The sequence below is a fragment of the Protobothrops mucrosquamatus genome, unplaced genomic scaffold, assembly GCF_001527695.2.
Source record: "Protobothrops mucrosquamatus isolate PMUCROS unplaced genomic scaffold, P.Mucros_1.0 scaffold526, whole genome shotgun sequence".
Lineage (NCBI taxonomy): Eukaryota > Metazoa > Chordata > Lepidosauria > Squamata > Viperidae > Protobothrops > Protobothrops mucrosquamatus.
This window is the reverse complement of record NW_015386834.1, coordinates 97,258-123,030: the sequence shown is the minus strand read 5'-3', so window position 1 is coordinate 123,030 and position 25,773 is coordinate 97,258. Positions and strand designations below refer to the sequence as shown.

Sequence of the window (25,773 nt, the reverse complement as noted above, 5' to 3'; positions counted from 1 at the left end):
TTCGAAGTTACAATGGCACCGAAAAAAGTGCCCCCCAAGCCACAGCCGAGCAAGACAGCACCCGATGGCGCTCTTCCTCCTGTCTGAGGTTTTCATTGTTGTGAGCATTTCTGTTGAGGATTGGCAGTGGGGGTGGGGTGGGGGTGTGTTTGGTTTTTATTCCCCCCGTCTGCTGGGTGGTTGCAGCAGGTTTTGGTCACTTCACATGATCCTGGGACACTGTGACCGTCATAAATATGAATCAGTTGCCAAGCATCTGAATGTAAATCACAAGACCCTGGAGATGCTGCAACATTCCAGCTGATCGGCGCTTCTTCTGGGCTCAGCAGAAGGACCAGGATCAGTGCTGCTTTCCAGCTGATTGGTGCTTCTTCAGGGCTCAGCAGAAGCACCAGGATCAGCGCCGAGCTCCAGATATTCCACTGAGCCCTGACGTCCCGAAGAAGCACGGATCCTGGCACTTCCGCTGAGTGCTGACAGCCCTGCAGCTCCAGCCATCTCTCACTCAGGCTTGTGTGGTGCTGCCACTGGTTCAGCTCATTCCCCTCCCCCGCTACTTTTCTAGGATGGTCGCATAACACCTGCCAGGTGCCAATGTACCACAGGTGGTACCCGTACCACTGGTTTAAAAGCCCTGCACTGACAGCACTTTCTTAGGGTTCATTTCTATTCTTCCTGGAAAATGTGGTATCCCAGATAGTCAATTTTACTTTGGTGGAATTCACATTTGGACTGTTTGGCATACAATTGCACTGCTCAGAGCTTTTTGAGCACAGCCCTGACTAATTTTACATGCTCCACCATAGTCTTGATATAGCTTAAAATATCATCCAAATAGAATCAGAATCAGAATCAGAATAGAGCTGGAAGGGATCTTCGAGGTCTTCTAGTCCAACTGCCTGCTCAAGCAGGAGACCCTCTACCATTTCAGACAAATGATTGTCCAGTCTTTTCTTAAAAACCTCCAGTAATGAAACACCCACAACTTCTGATGGCAAGATGTTCCAGTGGTTAATTGTTCTCACTATTAGGAAGTTTCTCCTTAATTCCAGATTGATTCTTTCCTTGATTAGTTTCCATCCATTGTTTCTTGTCCTGCCCTCTGGTGCTTTGGAAAATAAGTTGATTCCCTCCTCTTTGGGGCAACCTCTCAAATATTGGAATACTGCTATCATGTCCCCCCAGTCCTCCTTTTCTCTAGACTAGCCAAACCCAAATCCTGCAACCATTCATCATATGTTTTTGCCTCCAGGCCTTTAATCATCTTAGTTGCTCTTCTTTGAACTTTTTCCAAAGTCTCGACATCTTTTTTGTAAGATGGTGACAAAAACTGGATACAGTATTTCAGGTGTGGTCTTACTAAGGCTTTATAAAGCGGTACTAATACTTCACATGATTTATATAACAAAAGGATTGTGTTAGCTTTTTTAGCTGCCACCACATACTGCTGGCTCATATTTAAGTGATTGTCCATTACAACTCCAAGGCCCCTCTCACAGTTACTGTTTTTGAGCCAGGTTTCACCTAATCTGTACTTGTACAGGTTTTTACTGCCTACGTATAAAACCTTGCTTTTCTCCACATTAAATTTCATTTTGTTGGATAGGGCCCATTGTTCAAGTCTGTCATGATATTTTTGGATCCTGAGCTTGTCTTCTGGGGTGTTGGCTATTCCTGCCAGTTTAGTGTCATCTACAAATTTGATGAGTTCCCTTTGTTTTCCCGCATCTGTCATTTATGAAGATATTGAAGAGTACTGGGCCTAAGACTGAACCTTATGGTACCCTACTGCTTACTTCCCTCCATATAGATGTAGTACCATTAAGAACTACTCATTGAGTACGGTTTTTGTCAGCCAATAATAAATGCATCTGGTGGTGATGCTGTCTATTCCACATTTTTCTAGCTTACCAAGAAGTAGGTTGTGGTCTGCTTTGTCAAATGCCTTGCTGACGTCTAAATATACTATTTATATAGCATTCACTAGTCTACTAATTTAGTCATTCTGTCAAAGAATGAAATAAGATGATTTAGGCATTATCTGTTTTTAACAAACCCATGCCAGGTACTAGTAATAACTTATTTGTTTCTAGATGTTTTTTGATTATTTTTTCCAGTATCTTCCCAGGTATTGATGTTAGGCTGATTGGTCTGTAGTTTCCTGGCTCTGTTTTTTTCCTTTTTTGAAGGCTTAAAAACTGGTGTTGTCAACAGAAGTTCGGCTTTCTAGACCATGGTCTGGCAAGGGATGGACTGTACCTCACAAGAACTGGAAACAATATATTCAGAAAATGACTGGCTTATCTTATCAAAAGGGCTTTAAACTAAAAATGAGGGAGGAGGAGGGCCAAACTTCATGATCTATAGAATCTAGTTCCAAGCAAAAACCATTACATAACCGATCACATAAGAAGGAAGGGAGTAGAGAAAAAAGAAATAAAAAGAAAAACATAATGAAACAGTGATGGAAAGGATGGAAATCCCAATTACAAAGTAGGAAATACAAGAAACATATACAAGACCAATAAAAGACTCAAATGACTATATATTAACGCTCAACGTTTAGGGCACAAACAGGGTGAACTTGAAGTATTAGTACATGAAGGCAGATACGATATAGTTGCCATTGCTGAAACTTGGTGAAATGAAACTCATGAATGGAAGGATATAAACTATTCAAAAGAAACAGATCCAACAAAAGAAGAGATAAGAGTTGCGTTATATATAAAAAATCACTACATTTCTACAGAAAAACACAAAGCCAAGGATGAAAACCTCATAGAATCCATATGGGTAAATATAAAAGAAAAAAAAAGAATGACATTGCTATAGGCGTATACTACAGGCCACCCAACCAAACAGAAGAAATAGATGAACTTTTTGCTAAACAATTAACAAATGTATGTAGTAAATATACCACAGTAGTAATGGAAGACTTTAACTACCCTGATATCAACTGGGAGACAAACTCTATAGCAAGTGGGAGATCAGATTTCTAACCAACGTAGCTGACAACTTTGTCATCCAAAAGGTAGAGGAGGGAACTAGAGGAAAAGCTATACTAGACCTAATTCTTATAATAGAGAAATTTGTTAACTGGCTGACAAAGAGTTCATCTATTTTTTCTGCTTGGTTGGATGGCCTGTAATACACACCCTTGGCAATGTCACTTTCCCCCTTTTATATTGACCCATATATATTCTGGAGGGATTTTGTCTTTGATCATGTGCATTTCTGTAGATATGTAGTGTTCTCTTACATATAGTGCAACTCCCCCTACTCTTTTTGTAGATCTATTTCTTAATTTATATCTTTCCATCAATACATTCCAGTCATGGGTTTAATCCCACCAGGTTTCTGTTATGCCAACTATATCATATCCACTCTCATGTACTATTGCTTCCAGTTCACCTGTTCGTTCCCAAAGCTTTGAGCATTTGCTATATTTATGACTTTTATGCCTGTCCGTGGATATGTCTCCTGCATGTCCTGATTGTTGTTTGAATTTTTCTTTTTTTCTCATCACTCCCTACCTCATTGTTTGATTTGTTTTCTTGGGATTTATGATTGGTTTTGTGTTCTAGAGATTCTATAGATTGGTCACCCTTCCCCATCAATTTTAGTTTAAAGCCCTCCTGATGAATTGGGCCAGTCTTTTTCCAAGTACATTTTCCCTGTTTTCATGATGTGCAGTCCATCTCTTGCCAAGAGTCCTTCACGTAGGAAATGCAGTCCATGGTCCAGGAAACCAAAGTTTTCTTGGTGGCACCAACCCTGTAGCCAGTGGTTTATTTCTGCAATTCTTTTTCCCCTCAATGGATGTTAGCCTTTCATTGGGAGTACTGATGAGAACATTACTTGTCCTCCTAGCTCCTTAACATTATTGCCTGGTTGCTTATAATCTCTCAATATTGTACTCAGGTTCTTTGGTGTGTCATTTGTCCCAATGTGAAGGAGGAGGAAAGGGTAGTAATCTATGGGTCTAATTATTTTGGTTAGGTTCTCAGCCACATCTTTGATTTTTGCTCCAGGAAAACAACATACCTCCTTGGATTATATGTCCGGTCTGCAGATGGCTGATTCTGCTCCTTTGAGGATAGAATATGCTATTACCAACACTTACCTTCCTTTTTTGGTGGGTGCAGTCTGGGGTGCTTTTTTGTTTATCTCAGGTGTGTTTGTTGATGTGACCTTTTTAGGGCTATTTCATGTTGTTTCTTTGCTAGGTGTCCACATGTTGTCTTTGAGGGGGAGGTGGTGGGTCTACATATTTCCATCTAGGGGGAGAAATCAATTGCTCAGTTTTAATGGAGATGCTTTTGTTGGGTTAGATTGGGTAGTAGGCTTTGTTAGATATATGCTGCTTCTTTCTTTGATTATTGTGTTTCCTTCTGTGTGTGACATATCTCTATTTGTCTTCCTCCAAGAGTTTATTAATAGGGTCAAATCCTCTGGGAGTTATTCATTCATTATTTGGTTCGGTTTGGGTATAGCTTTCTTGTGTAGGTTGGAGTTTGGCTAGAGTTGCCTCTAAGTCCCTTATATTTTCCTCTCGTAGTTCACATAGTTTACATTTAATGCATCTATAATTTGGGTGTTCTTTGGGCATAAGCACATACTGTACATGGAACATGTACTGCATACCACAATAGTATCAGTCACTTGTTTGTTGTTTGAAAATCCCCCTTTTTTGGTGGGTGGATGTGCTTTACTGTTAGCCTTGTTTTTTTCCTTCTCTGTTCTAGGTAATTATTCCTTTATTTAATCCTTTTTTCTGCCTGTTTGTGCTCATTTTTCTACCTTGTTATTTAATTAACTTTTTTACTATTATGTTAGTTTTATTTATCCTTTTCTTCCTTATATTTTTTAAAGTTTTTGAGCTCCAATTCCTCCCTACCTTATTATTTAAGATTTGCCTTGTTAAGATTTGCCTCTTCATTAATCCTATTATTCCTTGATTTCTAATGCTCCAGTCTTGTTCTTATTATTTGCCTATTTATTTAACTTTTATTTTCTGTCCTGTATTTATTTTTATTCTCTACTGGGGTCTTCCCTGCATTTCTATTGGGACTTCAAACTTAATTGTTGCCTTCACTTCTATTGCTCGCTGCTCTGGCCTCTTGTTGTCTCTGTTCTGGTAAGGCCTCTGTTCAACTTTCTGGTTGGCTCAGTTCCACTGTCTGGTCTGCTCTACTCAGCTGACCACTCAGCTTTAGAGATCAGAGCTCTCTAACTCGATGTGCCTCTGCTGCTGCTTCTGTGTTTCTCCCCTCCACAAATTTTGCTACCATCAATTTCTCACAACCACCAGTTCCCTTTGTTGTTGCTCCAAGCCTTTTGTCCTCCGCCAGATGGGCTGCCAGGCTAGTAGGAGGCGGGGGGACCTGCTGATCTCTCTGGGGAGGGAATGTTTATCAAGTCCTCTACCTGGGGCAGGTCACTGGGATGGGCTGCGGGGCTGGAAGGAGGCAGGGAGAGGGCTGTGGTAGTCAGGCTGCCTCTAGTTTGCTGGGCCCTGGGTCGGGATGCCTGGTTGCCCCTCGACCCGAGCTGCCTAGATTGGAGTATGGGTCTAGGCTATTCCTGAATATACTGTGACCCACTGGTTTGCTGCCTCCAACAGTCTCCCTTCTTGTCTGCTGTTCAGTGTTGGGCTACTTAGTTGGGCTCCTGAGCTGGATCTGTCATTCTCTACTGCCGGTTGCCTCCAACTCCATGTGCATCCATTCATTCATTGCACTCCTATTTGCTGGTGTTTTCCTCCTTACTCCAGTTTCTTCTTTTCCTTTATCCTTTCTATCTTCCTTATCTAACTTTCTGCTTCTTTTTCCTCCCTTTTTTCCATCTCTTTATATCTTCCTAGTTTAGTAACTTCTCTCCCTGTGATCTGATACTGCTTCCTACGCTGCTGCCATCTTGAATCACAGGTGAACAGCAAGGCCAGCACGGCTTCTACAATTGCAGGGGTATGGAGGGTGTGGCAGACGAACAGAGGGGACACACAAACTACCCATTCAGTGTCCAGGAGCAGAGGCAATGGAGAGGAGGGTGGGGAAAAAAGGAAGCCACTGCTCCACAGGTTTTTTATTAAGCTGTCAAAGGCTCCAGGCAGAGGAAGCAACAGGCAGGCAGCAGTGGGTGGGGGCTTCCCATTTTGTTACCCTTGCCTCCATTGCCTCTGCATCTGGACTCCAGCGTGACAACAAATGGGCAGTTTGTGCGCCACCTCCGTTCACCTGTAGCACCCCTCCATGCCCTCCTGCAATTGCAGAAACTGTGCTGGCCTTGCCGTTCACCTGCACACACACTCCCATGCCCCCCGCAATTGCAGAAGCCGGGCTGGCCTTACCGCCCCAATTTAGAAGCTGTGATGGCTTTGCCATTCGCCTGCGTGCCCCCCCCCCAATTGCAGAAGCTCTGCCAGCCTTGCTCCTCCTCCCCTCTTTCTTTTTAAAAAAATATATTTTATTGATTTTTTTTAACATAAACACCTTAATATTTGGTAAACTGTTTTGTCTGGGCTTATATTTGCAAAGTAATCACTAACAATCAGTTTCTATATTCCAAAGTCCACATAATAGCTTTGCTTAATTTTCTCTTCTTCCAATAATATTCTCTTTGCCAACCTTGAATCGATACAATTCTTATTAGTTTGATAGGTAACAATTAAATATAAAGATTTTTCTAAAATTTCTACAAATAATAATCACATCAATATCATGTTTCTTTTCTATCTGGTCATCTTGGTTGCCTCATCATAAATCCTGTTTACAATTCTTATTTAAATTTGTTTTCCATACAATGTTCAAAACATTCTTACTGGTTAAGATTTTCTCAAGGTTAATTACATTTAAGTATTTAAATCTATTTTCCTCGTACAGGCCATCCCAACACTTTTATATTTCTCATGTCTTAAAAAGTAAAAAAAAAGACAAAAAAGAGAGAAGAGATAAAAAAGAGAGAAAAGAATAAGAAAATAATATACTATTTAAAATACATATCCCTCTTAAACTAATAATTTATTTCCATTTTTTCCTGTTCTTTTTATCTATAATTAAACATATGTTTAATTTTTAGATGTTCCATTTAATAAATCCAATCATCTAATCTTTTAACTATTCAAAACATTTTTAAAAAATTATCCATTGGAATTTTGTTAAAGTCAATTACATTTAAATATCTAAAACATTTCCTTTATATTGATCCCAAACATTTTTATATTTCTCATCAAAAGACAAAGTAAAAAAAAGAGAAAAGAAAGAATACTATATTACTTGGGGGGTTCACCCCTCTTAAGCTAAAATCTTTCTATTTCTTCAACCATATCCAAACGAGTGTTTAATTTTTAAATACTCCCTCTGATACATCCCATTGTCTAATTCCTCAATTCTCACTTTAGCCCTCTTCTTTTGCCAAACGTCTTTCCCAATCAATATATTCCATTGAATCAAAGAGTCTTTCCATAATCCTGCAAATGTTGTTGTAGATATAAGAGGCAAATCAAGCAACATGTCTTTGTAAAAAGATTTTGCCCCTTCATATTAATTGAAGATCCTGTCTTTTCTTTCTCTCTTAGTTTTTCTCATCATCCCTTGTCTCCCCATTTCTCGTGGTACTCCCGACAGCTCTGCAATCCATTTTGTCAAATCTTTTTTTTTATCCTAAGATTTATTTTGTGGTCTTAGAGTACAAGTTATCTTTTCCATATCCAATGTTTCCTGTAATTGATTTTCCACTTGAGTCAAGTCATACTTCCTTATATTATTAGGTTCCATCTTTAAATCTCTTTCCTCCAATTTATATTCACTTGTCTGCTTTATCTGCTCCCTCTCCATTATTATCCTCTGAGAGGTTTTTTTTTCAAATTGGAGATGGATTCATTTATACTTTCAAAATTATTTTTAATTTCCTCGTGGTTTAAGATCATTGTTGTTTGAATTAGTTGCAACATCTCATACATCTCCTCCTGGAAAGTACCGTATATACTCGAGTATAAGCCGAGTTTTTCAGCCCATTTTTGGGGCTGAAAAATGCCCCCCTCGGCTTATACTCGAGTCAGCATCTCGAAGCAGCTGCTGTTGCCGCCGCCGCCGCCAGGCAAGCCACGGCGGCATGCCGCTCGCTCCCCCTCCCCTGGCGCTGCGCTCCGCCTGCTTGCCCGGCGGTGGCGGCGGCTCGCCGCTCGCTCCCCCTCCCCTGGTGCTGCGCTCCGCCTGCTTGCNGCCAGACGCCTCGCGCGAAGGGGGGAGGCCTGGCGACTCTGCGCCCTGCCAGGCGCTCACCGACAGGGCTAGGGAGGCCGAGACGGCCAGGGAGGAACAGCCAAAATGCCCCCTCGGCTTATACGCGGGTCACCAATTTTTCCCAGTTCTTTGTGGGAAAATCGGTCCCTCGGCTTATATTCGGGTCGACCTATACTCGAGTATATACGGTATTTGTTTTTTTCTTGATACATTCTTTCTGCAGGTCTCTGATTTTCCATAATAGCCAAAAATCAAGGTTTTTCTTTCTCTGTAAACAGCTTTGGAGTCACAGTTAAATTAATATTTGTAATCCAGAAAGGTCAGATTTTTTTAAAGTTTATAGTTCTTGTTTTGTATGTAGCCCAGAGTGTTTTCTTTTTTTGTCACAGCTGTTTTCTATTATTAGAACTTTGAAGGTCATAAGAGCAGATTAACTTTTTTCGGGCTTTAGTCTTGTATTACAGCAACTGTTGTTGTAATTTTCATCCACCACTAGATGTCAGCACCAGTTCATTTTTTCCCAGTTTTCAAAATAGAGAGTTATCTTCTATTTTCATAGTTTAAAATGAAGATCTTAAGAGATTTTAGACAAATAACAAACTTATCCAGATTTAGGTCTTATATTCATTTCATTTCAGTATATTTCTTCCCCATAAAATGTTTAATCCGCTGCTTCCATCTGCAGAAGGGTGGAGCAAAGAACCCCCTCCTCACTTTTGAGGTTTTTTTTTTCTTCTTGGGTTTTTTTCCCCAGGAAATCTATATAAATAAAAATGTAAATGTTCATTTGTTCAAAATCTTAAATCTCCAAAAGTTCTTCACCGATTGCTTTGAAATTTTGACACAACGTTGCATTCAAATACGTGTGTGTTTTTATATACCTATATTATATAGATGTCACACCTGTGACAGGTAAAAACATGCTTTTTTTGAAAAACAGTGCCATCTGTTGGACGTAAAAGCAACACACGCTTTTACCAGACTGAGCCACAGCAACGCGTGGCTGGGTACAGTTAGTTAGTTAATATGTAGAATAGAGAAAATCGATGTTCTTACCCAGATCCAAGCGCATTGTTTACAATCAGCTTAAAATAGTGCTTTTGGGTTTCGGTTGCTTGTAGATCTGCAAAACTTCAAAATTTGGGCTAGACTCTGAAGTTAGGCTAGCCTTTCTCCTGTTAGTTTCTGGAAGGCTTTTCCCGGACCGATCGAGTCGACTGCCATCTCTCTGTGGTCCACGGGACTTCCTTCCTTCTTTGCCACCTCTTTGGGGAGACTTCTGGCCCATTTAGGGTCCCCTAACAGGCAGAAAATCAGCCATAGGGTGCGGAGCCCTGCAATCCTTCCGCTGCTGCACTAGTGCGCAAAACTGGAAGCCCCCCTCCTTCCCTCTTTCATTTGAGTTGCAAGCCAAGTTGTGTTTGTCAAGCCCCCTTGAGGCATCCCTTCCTTCCTTTCTGGTCCCCCCAACACACTTTCACATGTCTGCCCCCCCTAGTGGCAGCTGCTACTCTTGCCACCACTCCTCCTCCCTCCAGTCCTGGTGACAGATCTGCAAAACTTCAAAACTTGTGGAGCAATCAAAGTACTTTTTAAAAAATCTTGCATCGCACACTGCCCCCCCCCAGCCCCTGAGATTGCCCATCATTAATCACATGCTATCCCCGCAGCACCATGGCTTTTGTCTGCCACTTGATTGGCTGGGGACTATTTGCCCTGTGCAGCCAAAGGCCTGGGTCAAATGGTGCCTGGGCGAATGAGCCAGGCCAAAGGGTGAGAGGCAGAGTGCCAGGGGCCCATTGGCTATGGAGAATGGCCAGGTTAGGCCAGCAGAGGAGGAAAACTGGCTGTAAATGGGTCCGTGCCTAAACATCCTAAACCCAAATTGTGACATCATGAGACATATTATAAACCCTGACATTTGAAGGTTTCTTTCCTTGGTTTAGGAACTAGGTTTTCAGAATTTTCTATTTTCTCAGTCAAAGTTCAAGTGATAGAAAAGATTTGATTTCATTTTTTGATCCAGGATACAAGGCTTCCATCTTGCCATGGGGTAGCAATTTTTCCTGTCAGTCTTTTATTCTACCTTGTAGGAAGAAACAGTGGCTTTTCTCTGAGCATCATGTTGAAGGTTGAGATTAAAAAAATAAAAATGGGCACATTTATGTGTAATGGAATGAGCCTTAAATCATGCGAGGAGTCAGAACTTAAAAAGCAATCCAGTGAACGGTAATCAAAGAGATATTTTAAAACAGTATCCAAACATTATCATACATTTCTATGACCAAAAAAATGCTGCACATTTGCTTCTGAAATTTCTTGTGGCAAAGTTTTTTTTTTTAAAGAAAATGTGAAATCGCTGGATTTCTTTTCCTTTTCAATATGGTTCTTTTAAGCTTCATCTGTTGTAGTTAATTAGTAGGAGGGTGAAGCTCTTGAACTCTGGTGAAGTTTTTTGTTTTGCAATGCTAAAGTCCTTGATATTAAACTCTTCTTTCTTTGCATTAAAAGCAGATAGTGATGCTACATTGTTTTCTGTTGTGTATACAAGGATTTTGGGTTTATTGTTCTTTATTGTATATACAAGAATGTTGTGCTCTTTATTTTTAATCAATATTTAACAAGGAACAATAATGATTCTGAGGAAACCATAATGTGATCTCCTAACAGAAGCTATGAAGTTGAATAGTGCACTCAAAGAAATGCCCATAGAAATTAGAGTATAAGAACAGATTAGATACATGAATGACAAATCCTTTGAAAAATATGAAAAAAGCCCCCTATATTTTCTGTGATTGAAAGAAATAAAGTATTTTATTCATGCTGACTTCTAAATGTGTAAAGCATAGACATTTGTTTAAGTGTGCTCTTCCGCTATATACCCCATGGTGCTGGATACCTTTAGTAAATAGTAGGAGGAAGGAGTATTAGGTATGTTGTTATTTATAAAAACAATAAATGCAGGATAAAAATAAATACTTCATGCCTACATGATACGTGGTTATTAAAATGTTTCTGATATCAACCCATGCATGCAATTTCCCTTCCACAAAATTTGTGCATTGTACCCTTGACTTAGAAATGTAAAAGTGCTAATTGCCTATTATTGTACCCAGTAATGTAAAAACTACAAAGGATAACAATGAAGCTGATAAGTCCTTTCATATGGGATGTACCTCCACTGTAAAAATAAAATTGATAAGGGATTTGAAAATTTCAATCTTCTTGTCAGATTAAATAAAAACAGCAGTTAAACTATGGATGCTATCAAGTGAATATGCCTGGAATACTGACTTTGGATTAAGGTTGATTTACCTCCATTATTATTAATGAGTTCTTCCAATTGTGAACTTCTATCTATGGATTAAGTTGCAATTCCAAACACTCTTAGTTTTTAGTAGGGTGCAATTTTTATTGAACAAAATGACATGGTACCAGTTCAAATATTTGAAACCATGATTTGAAAGGTAATTATCATTTTTAGAATTCCTGAATCCAAATTATGGTTTATATTTTTGGTAGAAAAATGAGTACATAACAAGAAAAGTCTTTTGTGTTTTCCTTTATGTAAAAAAATAGAATATTGCAGATATGACTAAGAAATAGTAAGATCTAGATAAGAGCCAGTTTGGTATAGTACAGGGGTAGGCAATCTTGGCTCTTTTATCACTCGTGGACTTCAACTCCCAAAATTCTGGGAATTGAAGTCCACGAGTCATAAAAGAGCCAAGGTTGCCTACCCCTGGTATAGTAGTTCTGAATTAGATATCAAGAAACTTAAGTTCTAGTCCTCCTTAAACATGGAAATCAGCAGGGTGACTTTGTGCCAATTAACCTCACTCAGCCTGACCACCTAGAGTGTTGTTGTATAAAAAATAGGAAGAGGAAGCATGTTATCCTGAGTTATGCAAATAAAAACAGGATATAAATTAATGCATGAGTGAATGAATAAATTACCATGTAGGTTACTGAAACTGACACTTATTTGATCTTGCCTGTACAGTTCTAATTATTATGTGCTTTTTAAGAGGTAGATCAATTCTCATATAAAATTATGTTATCAAATTACAACATTATTTCACAATTAATCAATATAAACAAACTCTATCTATAATAACTATATCAAGACTTGCATGGATCTATTTCAAGTTTATGTGTACAATAATATAGTAAAGTATATATCAACTGTCCCACTGGGTTAGACAGCAAAAGAAACTCCTGGGACATTTTTTATCAAGAGCATAACTTTACTGAAGATTCCATATGGGCACAGAAGTAAAAAAGGTGGGACTTCCTGTTTGACATCGTGGCGTAATGGACTCAGGAAGATGGGGCTCTGTCTTCCACGTTCAATCTCACCCCACTGGGGACCCTAAAAAGGCTTGAAAGTTGCCCTGGAGAGGTGACAAAGAAGGAGGGGACCCTTGTTGATTGTGGGAGGGTGGTGGTCCTTCTGTTTGATCTGAGGAAGCCCTCCAAATCGGTGGGCGAAAGACTGGCTACATTCGTTTAGTCAGTCAGAAGCTGCTGACAACCGAAGGAAATAAGCACTAATGAGCAACTTTCAAGAAACCTGGGTGGAACTGGGTGAGACCCTATCCTCTCTTTATGACTTTAAGACTTTTTCCTGGGAAAAAACTTCCCAAAGCAAAGAATCCTCCGTGAGGAGAGAGGGAAAGGGAATTTCCATCCCATTCCTCAGGAAAAGAAAAGCAGCAAATTAATTGCTTGGGGGAAAACAGAGAAAATTACAAGATTAATTTGGAAGCAATACATATATATAGCTTTGAAATTTGAGGACTAAAAGTGCTTTTGAGATTTTTTTGTTTTTAAAAAAAGAGACTTGAAAAGCTTGTAATATAAGTTTGGACTTAAAAAGCTGAAGACAGCATCAATGATATCTAGTGGCGAACCATAGCACTACAATTTATTATGCTTAAGGGAAACTTGGCTTGAAGCCCAGATCCAGATAGGACTTTTGTTGCCCTTGGAAACTTTTACCTTTCTAGACTGCATCTGGGAAAAGGGGGGAAAAAAACTCTTGGGCTGCTTATCTGTTTGGCAGAGACGATAAACTATTTTGAAACTGGCCTGCCTGGACCACGAATATAAATACTAACTGACTTTTAGAGCTGTGTCGTGGAATTATTTACCTGTAGAAGAAGCACGCATTATGGATTGAGATTATAGAATACTTTGGATTATAAACCTTTGACTGATGAACAACTTTTAATTGCTTTTTTCTCTCTGGACAGAAAGGACATGTTTTTCATTGGACAGAAAAACTTGAATTTTGCTTAGGATGGACTGGTAGGCTAGATGGATAACTTGGAGCTCAAATGACAATTGACTGAAATTTTTTAAATCACTAAATAGATTGGACTATAGAGACCACATATAAAAAGAAAATGGATCTTCCATACTCAGCTTTAAATGGTAAAAAAAACCATCTTTAACACTTAGCTCCAAAGTCCCCAGCTTGACATATCAACAAGAAAATGTTGATGAAGCTCAGAAGGAAATTCTTTTTTAAAATTAATACAAGAGACAATTGCCTTAGCTCATGGTGAGACTAAAAATAACACAAAGGAGATAAAAGAACAATTTTCTAATCTAAATCCACAAATCCAAAAAATGACTATAAAGAAGGAGCTAGTAACCCAGAAAATAGAAGGAAAATTAGAGGAAGGAAAAAGATGGAGGACCTAAAGGAAGGAATTAACAGACTCAGACAAATGAAGAATTTGAAGACATAGCGATAATACCGGAAACGGAGAAGACATCTTACCTGTCAAGATCTCAGAACACTCTAGAGGATAAGGAAGAAGAGTCAATCAAATGGAAGATAAAGCTGTTAGGAGTGTTCTGTTTCAGGAAAAGAGGCATTGAGACGAAGCAACAAGTTCCAACAGTTCTCCTTTATTGCAACACCAACAGAACAGATTTTTAAATGGTGCGGCCCCCTTTTATAGCCCCCCTGCACAATACCTTGCTGGCCAATCATTGCAAAGGCTGGGAGCAGCCTTTCTTGTCCTGGGCATCCACATGGTCTGCCCGGGCCAATCGCTGCAGCCTATGCCTGCTGGCCCAGAATACCTTGCTGGCCAATCATTGCAAAGGCTGGGAGCAGCCTTTCTTGTCCCGGGCATCCACATGGTCTGCCCGGGACAATCACTGCAGCCTGTGCCTGCTGGCCCAGTACATAACACCCCTCCCCCCTTGGCTAAAATAATAAGGCACACTTATTATTTTAAATACTCCAACACTCCATTACATTGCTTACATTGCATCTATATATACACAACACTACAGTCTTGCTACCGCCATGCTCCCCACTCCCCTTGAGCTGCATTACTTAACCCAGACTACTAGGCCTGCCCATGAACTGACAAGGACCATACATAGTCTTGTAAGTATTTGGGAGGACCTCTGGCCTGCCCTGATCTTCTCATGGCCGGTGTGTGTGCCTGGCCTGCCAGCTCACCTGCCAGGCTAGGCAGACGAGGACTTTGTTGCCCCAAAGACCCAGGGGACCCACCCAGCTGCTGACTGGCTGGATCTGCTAAATCCAAGCCAGGGTTCCTTGTGGGGATGGAATTCCCCAAGTCCCCAATGGACTCCTCTTGGGAGCCCTGTCCCTCGAGCCCTAGACCAGCAGCTGGAGTGGCCTGAGTGCCAGAGGCCGGAGCTGCCTCCATGGCAAACCCCCTTTCTGCGGACTCCCTGTTTGGAGCAATAGCTGAAGCCTGGGGATGTTGGAGAGACCGTGGTCCACAATAGTAATTGTGGTCTCCTCCCCCCCGAGAGCAGAGCTAGGAGCAGAAGAGTTGCTGGGAAGCCTCCAGCGCAGTTGGTCAATGTGACGTCGGATCACACGACCATCGTCCAAGGCCACTTCGTATGACAGCGGCCCAGAGATCTTGCATACCACTGCTGTGACCCAGAGATGTCCTGGTCCATAGTTCCTTGCCCAGACCGAATCTCCCACTTGTAGTCTCCTAGGTGCCCGTGGCTGTGACACCTATGAAGCCACCCGGTCTGGGTGCAATCTGTCCAGTTTCGTGATGAGGCGGTGACTCCAGCAGAGTTCAGCTGGGCTCTTTCCAGTAGCTCTGCAAGGTGTGGTGCGGTGGCAAAGAAGAAAGTCCGCTAACCTGTGATGCCAGGTCCCGTGTGTGATCCTCTTTAAGGCATCCTTGGTTGTGCGCACCATTCGTTCAGTCTGGCCGTTGGAAGCTGGATGGAACGGTGCAGATGTGGCATGCCGGATCATGTTGGCCTGGAGGAACACCTTGAACTCAAATGACGTGAATTGGGGCCCGTTGTCGGAGACAAAGACATCTGGAAGTCCATGTGCAACGAAGATCCCTCTCAGCACCTGGATGGTCCTAGCAGTGGTAGTGGAGGAGACAGGCATGACCTCTAGCCACTTGGAATGGCTGTCCACAAGAATTAAGAAGAATTGCCCCTGAAAGGGCCCAGCGTAGTCGATATGGACCCTCGACCATGGGGTATGAGTCTCCTCCCACCTATGAACTGGGGCCTGGGGCATCTCCGGCCTTGACTGTTGACAAACAGTGCACCCATGGACCTGGGCCTCGACGTCTTTGTCGAGCCCAGGCCACCAAAGATGGCTGCATGCTAACGCCTTCATCCAGACTATTCCTGGATGTCCCTCATGCAGAGACTGCAGGACTCTAGTCCTCAATGAAGTTGGGATTACTACCCGGCTACCCCATAGGACACACCCCTTGAAGGTGGAAATCTCGTGCTTCCTCTGCCAGAAGCTCTGGAATTCTGAGCCTGGACATGTGTCAGGCCATCCAGACAATGCCCAGGTCAGCACGCGTGTTAGCGTGTGATCGGTGGCTGTTTCTGCAACCACGTCCCTAGCACTGAGGGGAGATTCAGGCAAGTCCTGAATAGACAGGATGCGGTTGGCAGTGCTTGATCTGCCTCTATCTGCTGTAATGGCAACCTGCTGAGACCATCTGCATGACCCATTTCTTTGCCTGGCTTGTGAACCAGTGTATGGTCATATGCAGACAGGAAGATAGACCACTTCAGCATTCGTGGGGATATTATGTGTGGGGTTTGTTTGTTTGTTGTGAACAACCCCAGCAGTGGCTTATGGTCTGTAAAGACTGTGAAGTGGCGGCCATATACAAAGTCATGGAACTTCTTTATGCCAGCCACTATGGCTAAGGCTTCCCTATCTGTGCATAATTACGTTCAGCTGATGATAGGGTTCTAGAGTAGTACGCTATTGGGACTTGTGTTCCATCAGTCTTCAAGTGACTTAACACAGCCCCAATACCATAAAGGGACGCATCACAGGCGATGCACACTGGCAAGTTCTCATTGAAGTGCGCGAGGACTGCATTTGAAGAGAGCAAGGCCTTGACCTCTTTGAAGCTCTTTTCATGTGCTTGTGTCCACTGCCAAGGGGCCTGTTTGTCCAAGAGCCGGTGTAATGGCTCAGCCACTGCAGCCTTGTGAGGAAGGAATGAGTGGTAAAAATTTAGCAGTCCCAGAAAGACCTGAAGTTCGCCCTTGGATTTGGGACTTGGGGCCTGCTGAATTGCTTGCAGCTTGGATTCAGCAGGGTGGATACCCTGAGCATCAATGCGGAATCCTAGAAACTCCGTGGAGGTAACCCTGATCTTGCACTTGTCTTGCTTAAGCTTCAGCCCCGCTTGGCGGAAACGTAGCAAAACGGCTCTTAGCCTTTCGGCTAAATTGTCATCTGAGTCCCCAGCAATGAGGACATCGTCAAAGTATGGGCAAACACCAGGGATACTTCGGAGCGTTCGCTCCATTACACTCTGGAAGATGCCAGGGGCCACGTTTACTCCAAATTGCAATCTTTTTACCTTGAATGCCCCCCTGTGAGTCACTATAGTTTGGGCCTCAGCTGTTTCCTCATCAACTGGCAATTGTTGATAGGCCTGAGCCAGGTCAAGCTTAGCAAAGATCTGGCCCCCCTTGAGGGAGGCTAGAATGTGACTGACCACTGGTACTGGGTACGAATGCTGCTGCAGCGCTTTTTAAGCGTGCACTTGTAATCCGCACAGATTCGGACTTCACCATTGGCCTTCAGTGGCATAACTATGGGCGTTTCCCATGGACTACTGTCCACAGGCTCTAAGATACCCTGCTGAATCAGTTTATCCAGCTCTGCATCTATTTTACCCTTTAAGGCAAAGGGCACCCTGTGTGGCTTGATTCTAATAGGGGCTATGGCTGGGTCTAGCCTCAGAGAAATAGGAGCTCCTTTGTAGGAGCCAAGTTCTGGAGTAAACACATCTGCAAACTCCTTGCAGACCCCAGCCAGGCCTGTTGTTTGCACGCTGTGTATTCCAGTCACCTGAATTCCCAGGGCCTCAAACCAGTCGAGTCCAATGAAACTCGTACGGTCTCCCCCAACCACAACTACATCCAGTAGCCCCTCAAAATTCCTACGCTGCACCTTGAGTGTGGCCTCCCCCTTCATGTTGACTCTGGAATTTTGGAAATCTGTGAGGATGAGGTTTGATGGCCTGAGTTTCACCCGTAGGCCGCTTCTGCTGCAGACCTTGTTAAAGGTGTCTAGGGAGATGATCGATAGAGCAGACCCAGTGTCCAGCTCCATCGACAAGGGTACCCCTTGCAACTTCACGTCGATGTGAAGCTTCTTCCTAAGTGGCCTGTGGACCCCCGTTCTAAAAATGCTCCTACGTGATACGCAGAAGCCCACCCTGTTCTGGCTGGGGACCCTGGTACCTTTCTGAGGCAATTCTTCTAGGTAATGTTCCTTCTGGCGACCCAAACAGACGGAGGCAATGTGGCCTTGCCTCCCACAGGCCCTGCAGATGGCGGACCGAAAACGGCAGTCTGCGCGGCGATGGTGGCCTCCACACCCAGTGCACCAAGGGGATGATGCTGGCTGGGCCTTCCCTCCATGAGGCCTTCTCCCTGGAGTCTGATGCAGCCAGTCCACTTCCAATTCTGGATCCTGTTCGGATTCTTCGTGAGCAACCTCTTGATGGATGGTGGCTGGAACTTGAGGGGGCTTGGAGAGCCGCAAGGCCTTCACAGCTCCGCCTGCTGCTTCTTCAGCTGAAACTTCCCTCAGGGCATCTTGGAAGGTGAGGCCTTCCTTCGCGAAGAGCTTCTGCTGCAACTCCCGGCTTCGCAGGCCACAGACCAGCTGGTCTCGCAGTCTCTCCTCCAAGTCTTTGAATTTGCAGGGCCTAGCTGCTTGTTGCAAGGCCGCAACAAACTCTGCTGCAGACTCACCAGGCCTCTGGTCCCTCTGCTTGAACGTGTGTCGCCAGGCAATCACTGAGAGCTTGGGTTCAAAATGCTCTTGAAGCATCCTCTTCAAGTCTGTGTAGGTGATTGATTCCAGTGGTGCTGGGGTGACCAGATTCTCCGCAATCTCAAAGGTCTCTTGCCCACACACACACACAGCAGCATGGCAGCTTTGAGGTCATCTTCATGAATTTGATTCCCCCGGAGGTAGTTCTCTACCCGAGCCATGTACGAGCTCCAGCGTTCTGGGTGAGCTGTGTCAAATTCTGAAAGCCGGCCTATCTTTGCCATCATTTCAGCCCAGGAACTTCGTCCATGCCTCCTGCTGCAAAGATTGAGAAGGGCCCCCCTTTTCTGAGCTCACCTCCAGCGTCTCAGTGCTGGCAGGCTGAGTCACTCTCCAGGAGCCACACTTCTCTGAGCTGCAAGCCCCCCTGTGGTGAGTCAGCTTGGCTTCTTAATCTGTTTGCCTTGCAGGCATCCCACCTTCGTCGCCAATGTTCTGTTTCAGGAAAAGAGGCATTGAGACGAAGCAACGAGTTCCAACAGTTCTCCTTTATTGCAACACCAACAGAACAGGTTTTAAAATGGTGCGGCCCCCTTTTATAGCCCCCCTGCATAATACCTTGCTGGCCAATCATTGCAAAGGCTGGGAGCAGCCTTTCTTGTCCCGGGCATCCACATGGTCTGCCCGGGCCAATCGCTGCAGCCTGTGCCTGCTGGCCCAGAATACCTTGCTGACCAATCATTGCAAAGGCTGGGAGCAGCCTTTCTTGTCCCGGGCATCCACATGGTCTGCCCGGGCCAATCGCTGCAGCCTGTGCCTGCTGGCCCAGGACAAAACAAGGAGAATTGTGGGAAATTAGAGAAGGAGGGAGGCTGTTTAATGAATATCAATGGGCTGAGCGTTCTTCCAAAAATACCTTATCAAATTGTCTTACTTATTCCAAATGCTAAGAGGGTTTGAACAAGGGAAGCCTTTGGTTGCCCAAATATAATTTATTATGAGAAAACTATAAGTGATAGAGACACTTTGAACACTGATGGGAAATTAAAATTTTAAAAAGCAGGAAAAACAGGACATTGATTGAACAAATGGATATTAAGTGAAAATGCAATTTAGATATGTTTTGGTTAGAAAATATATTTTAAATTGACACTACTTATATTGTATATAATATTAAAAAATGTAACAAAGATGCTGATATTCAATTGTAGTTGTATATGTATTGACAGCAATAAGAATTGTATTTGTCCAGTATGGAAAATGTATAACACTGGAAGAAGAGAGGAAGCACTGGATGGTGTAGTATTGTACCGAGATTGAGGAAGTTAATATCTACCACTGAATTATTAATGGGCCCAGACAACACATTGTTTATTAAGTACTTATGATTGTAAAACTAGAAAATTAATAAAATACTTATTAAAAAAAAGAAGTAGAAAAGGCAGTTCTAACTATTTCGTGTGCAAACAGCATAGGAAAACTTTCCCTTTTCTCCCTGGACCTCCCATTGTGCACTGTCCACCAATTATTTGCACTCGCTTTGTTTTGGAAACAGTCTGTCTACCTTGGACATTCCCAGCCAGTGACCTTGGGTTTTTGGGTCTGCCTCAGACTTCCAGTTGGCACACTTGCATTCCAAATTTCCCTCCCAATACTTCCTTACATTACAATGCCTTCCCTCCCCCCTCCTGTAACTATTGTCTGGTTGCGAGTGGGGCTGCGTAGCGAGTCAACCCTGATATGCCGACCCTCCAGAAAGATGATTAATCCTACAAGGAAATACATACATATTATTACACCATGACCTCTTTGAACTAATCAACCTATCGGGGTTGGTCTGGGTACCTAACATGGAACCTCTGGGTAAGTCTAGGAGCATGGACATTTGCTGCTGTCACCCATTCTGTCTCTGCCAAGGGAAACCCCTTCCATAAAACTAAATATTGCAACTTCCCCTTGTAGCATCGAGAGTCAAGAATCTCCTTGACCTCAAAATGTCTTTCTCCTTCTATCCATATGGGGGGGGGGGAGGCTTGATTATCGACCTTAGCAGTGAGCTATGGAAGGGCTTTAACAAACTTCAGTAAAACACTGGGTGAATGCGCCTGAGGGGTTGGTTTTTTGGGGGGTAATTTCAATTTCACCATCACCAGATTCACAGATAGAGAAAGGACTTATGTACTTAGACCCCAACTTCTTGCAGGGCTGCCCCAACTGCAAGAACTTCATGGACAGGTATATCTCATTCTCCTATTCTAAACTTCTGAGGTGCTCTCTTCTTGTCTGCCTAACTCTTCTGCATTTCCCTTGCTGCTTCTAATGCTACAGTCCAAATGGCATCACTCGGAACTGGTAGCAGCCCAGGGGGCATTTAAATACTGTTTTTCATTCATCCCTTTCCTAAATTCTCACTTGATAATATGCCTCCCTCAAATCCAGCTTTGTGAAGCTCCTCCTCTTTGTGACGTGCCCCAGCATGTACTTCATCAATTGGGGGGTACCTATTTTCCATCTTTTAGCCATCTGTAGTCAATACACAGCCTTAGGGACCTATCCTTCTTTTCTTTAAAAAGTACAAGTGTCACCATCCTCGACCTGGCTGGCTGAATGAAGCCACTGGCTATATTTTTGTCTATAAAGGTACGAAGCTCCTCCATCTCCCTGGGTGACATTGAATATAGCTTTGGTTTTGGTAACTTGGCCCCAGGCATGATCTCAATTGCACAGTCTGTGGGGCGGTGGGGTGGGAGCGTGTCGGACTTCTTCTTGCTAAAGATTTCACCCAGGTTGTGGTACTCTTTGGGTATCTGCGGATCTAAGCTATCTCCTCCCTCTAGTTCATTGGGGTTTTCCATTTTCACTTTCTTAATTGCAGGTACATGGTGGCTTTTCAGCACTTTCAATAACACTTAGCAGTTGGATACTTTCCTTTGCATCCACCACTCATTTCCATCAATCAACAGATGGCCTCCGTCATCCCAGGGGCCACAATAAATCAAATAATCTCTGTGTGGGTCCCAGTTTTCAGTTTCAGAGGCTCACTTAGGCAGGTAGGTGGCACTGTTTATCAGCCATCTAGCTGTGAAAATTCTATAGGTTTCTTTAGCTTCCTTAGCCTCGTCCCTAGCTTCTCTACCACTTAGGGACTGACCAGGCACCTGGTGTGCCTTGAGTCCATTAGGGCCATAAGGAGTCCCTTTACACCTGAGGAGGACACAGAAATCTCCACCCTAGTGATCATAGGGCCACTTACAATTAGGCCACTTACAATTCTCTCTCGCTGTCACTCTCATAGAAGACTGGCCCCATCTTGGCAAAGGTCAGAATTCCCTCCCCCTCACTGGATGGAGGAGACAACTCTACAACTTGTTGCCCTGCACAAGTTTTCTCCCTTGGATTTGGTGGAGTCTTTTTCTTCTTCGGTTGGCTCGGAGTCAGAGTAGCACTGCAAGACACTTGGCAACTCGGTACCCTTGTTTCCACAGCAAAAGCAGCCACCAAGGTTCTGGCAGGGTCTCCTTCCTCTGGCTGGAGGAGGCACGCTCCCTTTTCCCCTTCTTGGAATTGCTCGCTTATCTGTGGGGTGGTGGGACTGATTCTCCTGCCCATGTGTTTTTGGAAAGCCATCAGATCAATCTCAACCTCAGTAGCTGCACAGTACCATGCTCGCAGGTTTTACAGCAGCCTCCAGGGTAGGCAATTCTGATACAGTTCCTTGTTTAGTCCCTCTCAGAAATGGTAGACCAGTAAGTGCTCAGGTCAGTCTCCCAAGTGGCTGGCCAGGCGGTGGAAATCTTGAATGTACTCCATTTCCAGTCGCTTCCCCTGCTTCACTGCACAGATGCCAGACTGCCATATGGTCTTCAAACTGCTCGCGCAGGGTTTGCATGAAGGCATCAATTGAATTCTTTAAATTTTGTGTCAAGTCATTCTGATAGTTAAAATTGATGATAGTCTAATAAAGGAAAATAAAATTTGGTTCAACAAAAATATAATAAATATTTTGAATAGTTACTATTAAATCTAATTATCTAAGGAATTAGAATTCTGGATAATGTAAAACTGGAAATGGCTGTTTTATTTAGCACACTCATTTTCAGAACTATTTGAGCATTTTTGCATCAAAATTCAGCCATTTTTCCTTTGAATTTTTGAAATGTAACATAAGGACTATTTTACTATCAGGATCAGAACTTAAACTAAGTTGTATAGCACATTATTTATATACAGTTGATACAGGTTTAGTTTCTAAGTCTTAAATGGTCTAGGAAAAATCTTTCCTGAAACTCTAGAAAATTGGAAGTAATCATTGTACAGCATGATTGCACAAATTTTTGACTCCAGGTGTCTCATTTAATAATGCAGTTTTCTCAGTTAGCAACTCACCAGCCAACCAAACAGGTCGCACCAGGTTTAATGACTTGGAGGTAAAGAAGCCTAAATATATTCCACTTTAATTACTGTGGGAAGATTTTCCCACGGTTCGGGTTTCCAGATGGAAAGCAGACCTTCGGCTCTGACGGAAGAATTGACACAAAATAAAGTAAGCTGCCAGAAAGTAGGTTTTATTGCAGAAACCTGATGGAGTAGTGACACAGTGGAGGTTTCTGGACTAGCTAGTACCTTCCCAATGTGAAGGGTCCTGTTTTTATACCCCTTGAGTTATTGAGATTATGATTTAGATTTTGTAAAGGTATTTGTTCCCCTGATCTCTGCTAGTTTGTGTTTGTTTAGACTGGGAGCGATCAATATTGTTCTTAGGAGATGTTTCTTTGTTCATGCAAATGGGTTTCTATATGTGGTTAATGTCTGTTTTGTTAGCATTATATTGTTCCTATCTAGTGGGATCGATGGGTTTGATTGTTTGTCCAAGGCGTGTGTCTGCAGTTTCCTGTCCTCAGGATGTTTCTTTTAGCTAAACAATTCCTGCCTAAAATTGCTCAGGGTGGTGGGGGGGGGGAGAAGAGAGGAAAAACTTTTCTTTGGTCTTTTAAATTTGGTTTGGCTTATCCCTTAAGTGGTCTTTTCTTGAGGTGTTCCCCACCTTTCCTGGGTCCTCCTGTTTTAGAGTTTTTTGACTAATTCTGATTTCTTAATGTGTTTTATTTGGGTGCTATTGACTAGCAATCTATCACTACTTTGCAGAAGTTGTTGGTTTGTTAGTGAAATTCTTGCCTGTGTGTTTATGCAGTTGAGAAGTGAAAGTTAATAAACTATGTAGGGTGTTTATGTGTCAAATTTCTGCTTCGTTCAATTTTATAATCCACTAAATCCCTAAGGAAAGAGTCCTAAACAATTTGCTTTCAGCAAAAATCTGCTGGGAGATTTTGGAAATGAAATTTCCGGAAGCAGCCTTGCAGCTAGTAGTGTCTCACAGTGTAATCCTCACAATACTAGTGCATCCAGTGGTGGTGTTGAGTCAAACCAGTGCTTTGGAACTTCATGTTGCCAAGATCATTTCTAATAAAATACAAGTAATTTAATTATACTTGACTAATAGAGTAGCTAAAGTTGGTCAGCTGAATATTGCTTTGAGATAGGAACAGATTGTGTAGTAACCATCCTTTGTCTTATAACATATCTTATATAGATCATATAGTCAAATATCTACTATATGAAAATATAAAAGTTTTATTTGGATTATGAACATGTGAAATATCAAGTGGATGGAATGTATACAGAACCACATTTCAATTCAGCCAATCTAATGGGATGAACTTCCGTAAGTCAACAATATTTAAAATCTTTGAGAAAAAGAAATCAAATTACAATGAAAGTAGCCACTGCAGTAATAAATAGTAGTGACTCAATGTAGGATATATATATATATTGTTTTAAAGTAGTTTAATTCTTTAGCATATTACAGCTTTCAGCAAATACATCTTTGACAACTTATTAACAAAATTGCAATCATTTATAGATTTCACTATAAGCACACATTGAATTATTAAAAATTTGTCTTCAGTAATTTCCATTAAAATATAATATATTTTATTATATAATAATACATATAATAATGATGACTATAATTTATTGCATTATTGATTAGGAACGTGACATCTATGAATGTACTCTACCAACAGAATCAGTGCAAATTATGATAAATTTCCCAACCTGGGTCTATCAAAGATGCATTCATTTCTAGTGAAATTGAATCCGTTCAACTTATTTATTCACTCTATCATTCAACCTTTGCTAGCATCACAGACTTCTCAAGAAAGTTAGGTTTTTTATTTATAATATGTCCAAAATATGATAATTTCAACCTGGTCATTTGTGCCTTGAACAAGAACTCAAGATTTATTTGTTGAATTAATAACCATTAATTCACAACCTATTAATTTATTAACAACCATTATTTTATTCTCAGGAATATTCTCTAACACCGAAGTTCAAAAGCGTCAATATTCTTTCTATCTTTCTTCTTTCAGATCAGTTCTGTGTTCCATTTGGAAAATCTTTGCATGCACAATTCTACTCTTTATAGCATGGACATGTATTTTTCTGCCATATCAACAAATGGTCCATGGTATTATCTTTGACTGCTAGTTCCTCTAATGTTGATGGTTAATCCTATAAGGCAGAAGTTCACTTCAATATATTCATGATCAGTTCTAAGATAGGTACTTATTGCATTAGTGTGATACTTTTTATATTTAATTTACATCTAATTTATACAGGTAGTCTTTGACTTACAACAGTTCACTTACTGATTATTATTATTAATAATAATAATAATAGTAAAGTTGGAAGGGACCTTGGAGGTCATCTAGTCCAACCCCTCTGTTCAGGCAGGAAACCCTATACCATTTCAGACAAATGGCTGTCCAGTCTCTTCTTAAAAACTTCAAGTGTTGGAGCATTCACCGCTTCTGGAGGCAGGTTGTTCCACTGGTTAATTGTTCTAACTGTCAGGAAGTTTCTCCTTAGTTCTAGGTTGCTTCTCTCCTTGATTAGTTTCCACCCATTGCTTCTTGTCCTGCCTTCAGGCGCCTTGGAAAATAGCTTGACTTCCTCTTCTTTGTGGCAGGCCCTGAGATATTGGAACACTGCTATCATGTCCCCCCTCGTCCTTCTCTTCATTAAACTAGACATACCCAATTCCAGCAGCCGTTCCTTATATGCTTTAGCCTCCAGTCCCCTAATCATCTTTGTTGCTCTTCTCTGTACTCTTTCTAGAGTCTCAACATCTTTTTTACATCGCGGTGACCAAAACTGGATGCAGTATTC

General features: G+C 42.1%; 1 protein-coding gene across 1 annotated transcript in view; it reads left to right on the top strand.

Annotated features, from left to right (window-relative positions):
- NELL2 (neural EGFL like 2) overlaps positions 1-25,773 on the top strand; it is a 164,369-nt gene that overhangs the window by 92,461 nt on the left and 46,135 nt on the right. The gene's annotated exons all lie outside the window — the stretch shown is intronic.